We start from the raw sequence: 11,334 nt of genomic DNA on the forward strand, positions 1-11,334 counted from the left end.
ACCTGGAATGGGTACTGGATACTCCCCTAAACTCAGCCTGGACTGTCTGCTTACCGAAAGTAACCTGTTGTATGCTCTGTTCGCGTCTGCCAGGCTGGGCTGACCTGACAGAATTGTGTTTAAACCCTGGGGGCAGCCATATACCGGTAGGCCTGCTTGCCTTAAAGGAGTTCTCCAAGCTAAAACTTTTAACCCCCGCTGTGCCCGGGCTGTAAAACTATACAAAATAAACTCTCACTTACCTGCCTACGATCCCCCGTTGTTCCGATATCGCCGTCCCATTCTCCGGTCCCGGTCTGTTCCACTTCCTGCGGGTCGGTGACTCACAGTGCGCTCAGCCTATCAGCGGCTGCGACGGGACATTGCTGGGGCCGCTGATAGGCTGAGCGCACTGTGAGTCACCGACCCGCAGGAAGTGGAACAGACCGGGACCGGAGAACGGGACGGCGATATCGGAACAACGGGGGATCGTAGGCAGGTAAGTGAGAGTTTATTTTGTATAGTTTTACAGCCCGGGCACAGCGGGGGTTAAAAGTTTTAGCTTGGAGAACTCCTTTAAGGGAAAGGGGGCTGCTATAGATGAAGTGCACAGTAGGCAGCTATAGTGTGTGACCACCTATGTTGGGGTAGATGTGACATTCATGACAAGAGTAGGGAAGGGTTAAAACCCACAAGTTAATTTTCTTTATCATCTAGTAAAGGACACAGGGATTCTAATTTTAACTGCCACCCACAATAGGTTTGGATGTTGGCTGTTAGGATACCGAATGCAGGAACCTGCAACAGCAGTGGTAACTGTGTTCTGCACTTAAGGAACCAAATAAAGTATGCTAAAAGTGGCATTTATTAATTATAAAAATACCCATCCAACGGCAGCAAAAGTGAAAATATATGTAAACCAAGTGACAAAATACCTACAACCTTAGGCCTCGTACACACGGCCGAGGAACTCGACGTGCCAAACACATCGAGTTCCTTGGCCAGTTCAGCCCTGAAGCCGCCGAGGAGCTCGGCGGGCCGAGAGCTCCCATAGAACAACGAGGAAATAGAGAACATGTTCTCTATTTCCTCGCCGAGCTCCTCGTCGGCTTCCTCGGCCGAAATTGTACACACGGCCGGGTTTCTCGGCAGAATTCAGCCAGAAACTCGGTCGGAAGCTGAATTCTGCCGAGGAAACTGGTCGTGTGTACGGGGCCTAACTATAATTCAATTTTTATCCAATGAAGGAGGAGCAAATACACAAGGTAAGACAAGAGATGTAAGGAAAAAACAACGAGACAGATCAGCAAGGGGACCAGAATTGGGGTCAGAAATAAGGGGAGCAGAGTACATTATGCAGGTACAGAAACAGGACCATGGTTGGAATTGGGGTAAAAGTCCAGAGCAGGATCAGGAACAGAGGATCGATAAGCAAGTATATGGCACACAGACAAAATGCTGAGGGAAGCTAGGGGAGGGCTTATATACCTTTTTAGCAGGCAGCATCAGGTGATTACTGAGAAACACCCACTTGTGGAGACTGGAACTACAACCTTTATCTATGGGTACTACAGTGCCACCAGTGGGTGATCCAGGTCCTGACACTGGCAAATAGAAACATATGTAAGTCAACCCCTGTATAACCTATTCTCCTAAGAGGTTTGATGCCTCTTCCTCAGCTCTGCTAAGAAAAGTATACCTTGCTAGCTTTTTTTTCTTTTGTGACTTCAATAGAGATTCCTCAAACACCACTGTTGAATTGTGCCTCTATATAGACATTTTTCAGATCAGCGTTTACTTTATCTGTAATGTGGTGATCCTGGAACACATTTGTTGCTCAGACTGGAACACCTTTCTTTGCTGCCTCTCACACATCGGAATCCAGTTTTTTGCAGCCCCCAATCAGATTAAGGGGCAGTGTCAGTGGGCTTTTGTTCTTATCAGAACTGCTTATCTTTCCATACACATTAAAGGGTGTTTAATAGCAGCCTAAAATGGACAGGTCAGAAGAGATCAAATGCATCCATCCATTTATTCTGAATAATCTTAGCAATGTTTCAAACTTATGTTAAAAGCTAATTTCACACAGCCCAAATCCCATAGATACAAGCCCTAAAGATCCTTTGAGACAAGTTACATAGGCTTCTAGTGGTGCATTTCTACAGCCCTCCTTTTGATCATCTCTGCAGTTGTGTGTGCTTTTTTGTGCAGATGACTACACAAAACTCGGGTTAACCTCTTACTGTCTGTGTAATGCATTTATGCAGCAGCAGAAAAAGTGGACTTTAATGTCCAGATAAACATGTAACAAGGGCGCTCCAAATGTCAGGACCTAGCAAATAATGTCTGCATTGGATAAGGGTATTGAGAGGATGTGATCTTCAAACACTTCAGGCCGCATTCATAGAGGAACGCAATCTCTAATAGAAAACAGGTAAAAGAAAAAAGCACCTCTGCAGAATTAAAACTTTTAATATCCCTAAAAAGCATTAAAAACACTTACAGGATTGAAGGTAAGACAGGGCATGTCATGAGTATGTACAATGGATGATCCAGCATCTGGAAGCAGGGCCGGACTGGCCAACCGGGATACCGGGAAAATTCCCGGTAGGCCGCCTGCTTTTGCCTGCCTGTCAGTCAAATATAATCAGCGGCGGGCCGTGGCCGCCGCTGTTTTAAATTGCAGGGGTGACGGCTGCACTGAGTTTCCTGGGGCTGCTTTTTCATACCTGCAGACTGCGGTAGTTAAAAGCAGCCACGGGCCGGCAGGTTGCGGCCGCCATACTCGCCGCCTCACTAATCCCTTCTTGAACTAGTCCTGACGTTTTTTTTCTCCTGCTCGGCTCCTCCCCGTAGACACATGATCAGTGATGCTGCTCACTGATTAGCTAGGTAACCTAGCTAATCAGTGAGCAGCATCACTGATCATGTGTCTACAGGGAGGAGCCGAGCAGGAGAAAAAAAACTTTTAGGACTAGTTCCATCGTCCCGTGCGGCGCCAACACCGCCTAGTACAATGTCTCTGCAGTGTCTGCCCGGTCACCAGTGAGGGGAGAAGTGAACGGCGTCGCCACCCTGCCTTGGAGCACAAGGTGAAGAAATTAATTTTAATGCAATAAAAACGATTCTCTATCTTACCATATCTGCACCCCCCCAGCCCCCCCCTTCTCTCTCTGTCACCTACCTTTGCTGCCCCTGCAATTAAAATCTGTATAATAATCTCAGAGAGGAGGGTGGGGGTGCACTGTGCAATGCCTCGTGAGGGAGATTATTATACAGGTTGAGGTTACAATTTGCACCCCCCCCCCCCTCCTCTCTGTCACCTTTGCTGCCCCTGCAAATTGTAATAAATAAAAAAAACGCCCAAAAAATTCCCACCTGTCCTCCTGCACTATAGCCACGGCGGTACGGCACTTTACCTGAAAAATTTGGTTACTTAAAGTGGAGGTTCCCCCCTAAAAAAAATTCTAACAATACATTGAGAAGACTGATTACACTGCGGGTATGCTGTTTTTTTTTTTTCTCGTACATACCTCGTTATCGCCGTTTCATCCCTCGGCTTCTGGGTATGATTCTTGTGGGGCTGGGCGTTCCTAGTAGATTGACGTTCCTCCGACCGACGCATACTTGACGTCACGACTTTCCGAAAGAAGCCGAACGTTGCTGCGCAGGCGCCGTATAGAGCTGACTCTATACGGCGCCTGCGCAATGACGTTTGGGTTCTGTTGGAAAGTCGTGACGCGCAGTATGCGCCGGTCAGAGGAACGTCAATCAACTAGGTCCAGCAAGAATCGTACCCGGAAGCCGAGGGATGAAACGGCGATAACGAGGTATGTACGAGAAAAAAAAAAAAAAAAACAGCATACCCGCAGTGTAATCAGTCTTCTCAATGTATTGTTAGAATTTTTTTTTAGGGGGAACCTCCACTTTAACTGATGGCAGTATGGAGGAGTGTGACAGGCACTCCCCATGCTCATTTACGAGTGTGACCGGCCACTCAGCCAGATTGTCATTTGTTTGACTGGAGGAGGCTCCACCTAAAGCGTCAGTATTTTAGCAGCGCTTTACTGTCATTTTTGCGGCACTATTCAGTCGCTAGCGGGGCGCCTCATAGACTTTGAGCGTCCTGCCAGCACAATGCTAGCGGCCCAAAAGGATAAAAAAAACGTCCGCAAAGCGCCGCTGCAGCAGCGCTTTGCTGGCGGTTCAGCACCGCTGCCCATTAATTTTAATGGGCAGGGGCGCTTTAGAAGCAGTGTGTACATTGTTCCTTCAGGGCCTCAAAGATGCGGCTAGCAGGTCTTTTTTGAGCATCCTGCCAGCGCACCGCTCCAGTGTGAAAGCTTTGCATTGGAGTGAGAAGAGAGGCTCTTTCAGGGCATTTTGCAGGCGCTATTTTGTAGCGCCTGCAAAGCACCTCAGTGTGAAAGTAGTCTAAGACCCCTTTCACACTGAGGCGCTTTGCAGGCGCTATAACGCAAAAAATAGCGTCTGCAGAGCGCCCTGAAAGAGTGGTTCCACTCACTGCAGTGTGAAAGCCCAAGTGCTTTCACACTGGAGCGGTGCGCTGGCAGGACATTTCCTGCAAGCAGCATCTTTGAGGCGCAATAGGAGCAGCTCCTAAAGCGCCCCTGCCCATTGCAATCAAAGTGACACTTTGCGGCCATTAAAAGCACCCCGCTAGCGACTGAATAGTGCCGCTAAAAAATAGCGGCGCTTTACTGCCAATGTCCCCACCGCCCCAGTGTGAAAGAGGCCTTAAAGTCATCATCATGTGTGATTGTGCGTGTGTGCTAAGCAGACAGAGCCGCTGGTGATCCTACTCCCTCTCTCCCCCTGTACAGTGTCAGAGGCACTGGCGCAGCATTGGCAGAGGACTGTATCCATTACAAGGAAACCCTCTGCACTGCTGCGTGTCCCTGACCATCACAGTGCCAGTGAGTGTGACCTGTATGTGTACCACTGCGTGCAGTCACTCTCTGATGTTCCATTCCACTCTGCCTTTCTGCCCAGTGCTGTGCCCATGATACACCGCACCATTCCTCTGCATTTATGGGTGCTGATATTGCCACATTTATGGGTGCTGTTACCACATTTATGGGTGCTGTTACCACATTTATGGGTGCTGATATTGCTGCATTTAAGGGTGCTGGTAAGGCCATATTTATGGGTAATGGTAAGGCTGCAATTATGGGTGCTGATGTTGCTGCAATTATGGGTGCTGCTATTACTGTATTTATGGGTGCTGATATTACTGCAATCTTGGGTGTTTTTTTTGTTATGGTTATCTGAAAGATGGGTTTCAAATGTTTTGACAGGGGCACAGTTTCAGTGTTTGCCATAGGCGCCATTTTCACTAGAAATGCCTCTGCTCTCGCCGTTGCACCCTCTCTCTCACCATTGCAGCCTGGCCCCTCTCTGGCTCTCTCATGGATTTCTCTCTTTTTTTGGGCTGGTATATTAATGCTGTGGGGCTGGTATGAAATTATTTCCAGGGCTGGTTTTCATTCCCAGTCCGGCCCTGTCTGGAAGGTCCCAGTATATACAGCTTCCAGCAGAAAATCCAGGGAGACCGGCAGATGTACGCTCCAGGCTCTAAAAACACTGGTGAAGCAGTCACACCGTCTAGGTCAGTGTGGAACAAGGATCCTGGAAATGACATCAGCGGGAGGTGACGACAACCAGCGTGGACCGCAAACAGGAAATAGGTCATCAAAATGGGGAGCGTTTCGAAACTACTGATTGGTTCCTTCTTCAGCCAATGAAAACAGGTTAATAGAAGCTTAGCTTCTCATAGTCTGTGGGCGGGGGTGTGGGTGGAACTGTGGGCGGTAATGGAGAAAGTAAAAAACAATGGGCTGGATTCAGATACATTGGCGTATCTGTCCACCCGGCGCAAGTTCTTTATTCGGAAAGAACTTGCGCCCTTAGTTACGGCGGCGTAACATATGTGTTGCGGCGTAAGGCCACGTATTTCAAATGAGGATGTAGGGGGGCATGTTTTATCTAAATTGGGCTTGACCCCGCGTATTTGACGTTTTTTTTTTAACGGCGCATGTGCCGTTCGTGAAAACATTCCAGTGCGCATGCTCGAAAATCCGCCGCAAAACGTCATTGCTTTCGACGTGAACGTAAATTACGTCCAGCCGTATTCGCGGACGACTTACGCAAACGACTTAAAAATTTCAAAACTCGGCGCGGGAACAACGGCCATACTTAACATAGGATACGCCGCACATACCCCTCATATAGCAGGGGTAACTTTACGCTGGAAAAAGCCGAACGCAAACGACGTAAAAAAAAAAGCGCCGGGCGGTCGTTCGTTTCTGAATCGACATAAATACTAATTTGCATATTCCTTGCGTAAACAAACGGAAGCGCCACCTAGCGGCCATTGTGAAATTGCAGCCTAAGATCCGACGGTGTAAGACACTTACACCTGTCGGATCTTGGGGATATCTATGCGTAACTTGATTCTATGAATCAGGCACATAGATACGACGGCCGGACTCAGAGATACGACGGCGTATCAGGAGATATGATGGCGTATCAGGAGATACGCCGTCGTATCTCTTTTCTGAATCCGGCCCAATGCTGCAATAGCCAGAGACTATCATTGATTATTGTGATCAATGGACACAGGGCTCCACACTAAAACATAGAGACACACGAGATGCGTGCCACACACAGAACCGACAAGACAAGTGCAACAGATCGTTGCAAGAAAACATATAGGGGAAGAAGTCATGAACACACAGGACAAATGTAAAACACAGCACTCATACCATGCATAGCTCCTAGATAGCATATGTCGCTGGGGATAAATATTACATGCTTAAAAATGTGATTAGTGTAAACTTCATTCAAAATGAATGTATAATATATATAATTAGTTATAAGAAAACATATATAAAAAATATGTATGTATAAAAATAATATATATATATATATATATGAAATTATTAAAAATATATATATACTAAAAATATATATACTACAATTATCCAATGGGGGACATGCCCAAAAGGAATATGGGCACTGGAAAATTAGAATTTGATTGTGAATGAGGTTCTAGAGTATGGTACTAATTTCAAAATCCTCATTTAACCCTCCAGGGGCCAAAACATTCAAAGAGAAGATCCAATACATTTCTCTGTGGCTGAGCGTTTCCGCAAGCTTTGCCACAGAGAACGCTGATGCTGGATCACTCATTGTACATACTCATGACATGCACTGTCTTACCTTCAATCCTGTATTTTTTTTAATCCTTTTTGGGATATTAAAAGTTTTAATTGTGCACTTAGAGGCGCCTTTTTCTATTAATCGGACTTTAATGTCCAACCACGCTACATATCCTCAGAGCAAGCGGCATACATGTAGCATTCGTTCCATAGAAAAGCGACCTCTAGTGGTGATTCTGATATTTCACTTGACTATTTACAACTCACTTGATATCATTTGCAGACTTGCCCCCAGTCTGTGTAGGGACACCTGGGAGAGACTTACACAGAAGTGTCCTTTTTGGTTTGGTTTTAATTGTTGATTTGACTTTCCTCATTTAAAAGATATTAATACTTCTGAGGTGTAATGTGGTTATGCCCAATGGCAAATCTTTTGTACAATATACAATTTTTATGAATTTAATCTCAATAAATACAATTTTTAACAGTAACAAGAACTGTTAATTTCCGGTACCCCTAAGATCCTGATTGTTGATGTTGTTTTTGCAATCTTGCAGTTTTAAAACACACTTTATGAAGATCCCACACATTTAAATTCTGTGACACATATTTACTATACCCTGTGAGTAGGCACTTCTGTGTTTCACAGTGCCTGCCTTCGGGAACTACAGAATTACTAAGAGCGGGAGTTTCTGCAGCCAGAGTCAACACAGGAAGCTCTACTTGCAAGAAGAAAGGTACCATGGGATATGTAGTCCTTAGAAATTGAAAGGAAAAACAGCAGAGGAAGCAGCTGCAAAGCATGCAGGGAATCCAGAAAGGCAGGCAGCAATCACTACATGAAAGGAGAATTTTCAAGTAATATATATTGGATTGTCAAAAAAAATTTTTTAGTTGCTATTACAATGCAGATGTTCTAAAATCAGTGTATGCTGTGACTATAGATCATCTTTAACCGGATAAGGGTTCTGACTATAGCTCAGTTGTTGCATTAGCAGCTTATTGATTGCTTTCCCATTTTGCCTGGAATTGCTCATTAAAATTATTAAATAATAGTGTTGTTATTCTCCTCATTCTGCCTCTTTCATGGACCTTCTTTCTTTAATTAGCACTGAAGCCCAATTACGTTCACTCCCAGCATATTAGTTATGAACAAAATTGAAGGTCACAGTGCAGCTAAGCTTTCAAAAGTTGCATAGTTATATCATTATTAAGGCTGAAAAATAGGAAAAATAAACACTGCTTCTTGATCCCAGAGGGCAGGAAGTTTAATTTGTTGGATCAAAAGTTTCTAAAATCTTTTAGTAATCATAATTTATTTAATAATTTGTTGTAAAAATATCATCTTGTCCTTTTTATGAATGGCACTGTGGATTTTGTCATTGGCATTCCACAGCTCAACCACTTTTACTGTAAACAATCCTTTCATAACGTGAAGTCTTCTGATACAGTTGATATCTTTTGTACATTTCTTGAGATAAAGTGTGACTTTGCAAAGTGTTTATACTGACCATAAATACATTTAGAAATGTTAATGAATTCACCCCGAGACACCCTTTTCTCAAAATATTTTTTTATTTCTTCCTTTCCACAAATTTTGTTGCATATATATCAAACCCCCCCCCCCCCCCCAAATGTGTAAGCGCTTATTCACACCATTATATTATGGTAACGCTGACGCATTTCATCACATGGCCACAGGAAGTCAGTGTGATGAAACGCATCAAAAGGAGCAGTGCGCACACACTTGGAAAGAGTGTGGCATGCACTATTCTCTACATTTGCCCTTAGTGCCAGGCTAACACTTACCAAATTTGAGCCGTAATATATTTGTTTTATTAAACACAGTTATCACTATGAGGGTTCCCCCTTCTGTATTATATCCCATATCAATGCATACACACCGCTGAAGCTGATGGAACTGAAATAAGGAGAGGGACAAGGTCTTTTTGTATACTTGAAAATACCCATAAAACTTGGTTAGACCTGGCTAATAAATTAGAAGGTCATGGCTGTTTGGTGAGTTGATCCCCAAAGGGTGCATATTTAAAAACAGTGGGGTTGGTTTGCTAACTTCTGCTTGTTCAATTAAGCTTTGAAAAAAATGTATGTTGATTGGTTTCCATGCAGAGCTGCACCAGATTTTGAAATGTATTTCACTTAGGTATGATTTGATTCTTTATTCAGATTACTCATAGAGGCAATTAAGGTTCATTTAATTTCCCCCTTTTTTTTCATTTGATTACATTTTTTTTTTTTAAGTTCAAGGGGAAACATGATCAAAGACTGTGGATTTCAAAGCTTGCTGACTGCTTCTTTTTCAACATATCAAAAATCATTAAAAAAATGTGGTTATCTAACAAATAAATTCTTAGTACAGAAGAGACAAAGAGAACAATGTTTACAATGATATGCACAACAGAACATTTGCACAAAGTTTTTGCCATAATAAATGAATTATATCCTGACCTCAACCGGATAGAACACCTTTGGGATGAATTAGAGCGGAGACTGCGAGCCAGGCCTTCTCATCCAACATCAGTGCCTGACCTCAAAATTGCGCTTCTGGAAGAATGGTCAAACATTCCCATTAACACACTCCTTAACCTTGTAGATAGCCTTCCCAGAAGAGTTGAAGCTGTTATAGATGGTAATATAGGGCTAGATTCACATACATTTGCGTAGCGTAATTCCGTATTCCCGGACGGCTTACGCAAACGACATTCACTTTTAAATTTTGACGCGGGAACGACGGCCATACTTTATACAGCAATACGATTGCTGTGTAAAGTTAAGGCGCCAAAAACGACGACTAACTTTGCGACGGGAAACTAGACTAGCGGCGACGTAGCGAACTCGAAAATTCGTTGTGGATTGCCGTAACTCCTAATTTGCATACCCAACGCTGGTTTACGACGCAAACTCCCCCCAGCGGCGGCCGCGGTACTGCATCCTAAGATCCGACAGTGTAAAACAATTACACCTGTCGGATCTTATGGATATCTATGCGTAACTGATTCTATGAATCAGTCGCATAGATAGAAACAGAGATACGACGGCGTATCAGGAGAAACGCCGTCGTATCTCTTTTGTGAATCTGGCCCATAGTGTACAGCGAGGGGAAAACGTTTTTGATCCCTGCTGATCTTTGCCCACTGACAAAGAAATGATCAGTCTATAATTTTAGCAGTGGGCTCCTATTCTTGTAGTTATAACACCTGTAAACAATGTAAACGACACAGAAAAAGCAAGTCTGTTATTTATTTTTCAACAGGTAGAACATATTCAGTTAAAAGTTTTATAAACTGTAATTCAAAGATGATTATCTACCTAATTGATTGCAATACCTGTAGAGTACAGTATGGGGGATGCACTATACGCAATCTACTTATTAGAATATCAGAACACTATAATGACACTCTAAATAGCAATGCAAAAAAATATTTCAAATGTGTCTAAACACTTTAGAACAGTTCATGGTGGTAATCTGGAGTCTTTTTATTTTTGCGGTCTGGAACAGGTGAGAAGATCTGTTGGGGGGAGATACACACCATACCTTACTTCAGTGGGAGGTGTGGTGGACACACAGATTGAATACTTGATTTCCTAGTGGAATGAACAGTAGAATGGATGTGAGTAATATATTTGCTTTCACAGGGACATCCATCTTTCCTTTTCTTTCTCTCTGGTTCTGCCAACCTCACATGATTTTAATTGTTAATCGATTTTAAATTGGATTGTACCGCCCCCTTTTCAGGAGGAATGGATACTTTCCCTATATAAACTTGATTTTATTGTAAATCTGTATGCTATGAGGAAGGCTTTTTGCCGAAACATGCCAGCGTTTTGATGTGTCACTGTTGTTTGTGCTCAATAAAGATTTAAGAAGAAGCAATCGAGTTTCCGGCATTCTTTTTGCAATTTTGATGTATGGGACACAATGGCCTGAGCACCGTTATTCAGATCATTATTCTACAAACATGCGGTAGAGCTTGGTTGAGTTTTTGTCTATATTAATATAATTTTAATGGTGGGTTTATTTTAACAGTGAGAGACAGAATAACAACAAAAATATCCAGAAAAAAAAACGCATTTCAAAAAAGTTATAAATGGATTTGCATTTTAATGAGTATTTGATCCCCTATCATTCAGCAGGATTCCTGGCTCCTAGGTG

This window comes from Rana temporaria, chromosome 1 (genome assembly GCF_905171775.1).
Source record: "Rana temporaria chromosome 1, aRanTem1.1, whole genome shotgun sequence".
NCBI classification, from domain to species: domain Eukaryota; kingdom Metazoa; phylum Chordata; class Amphibia; order Anura; family Ranidae; genus Rana; species Rana temporaria.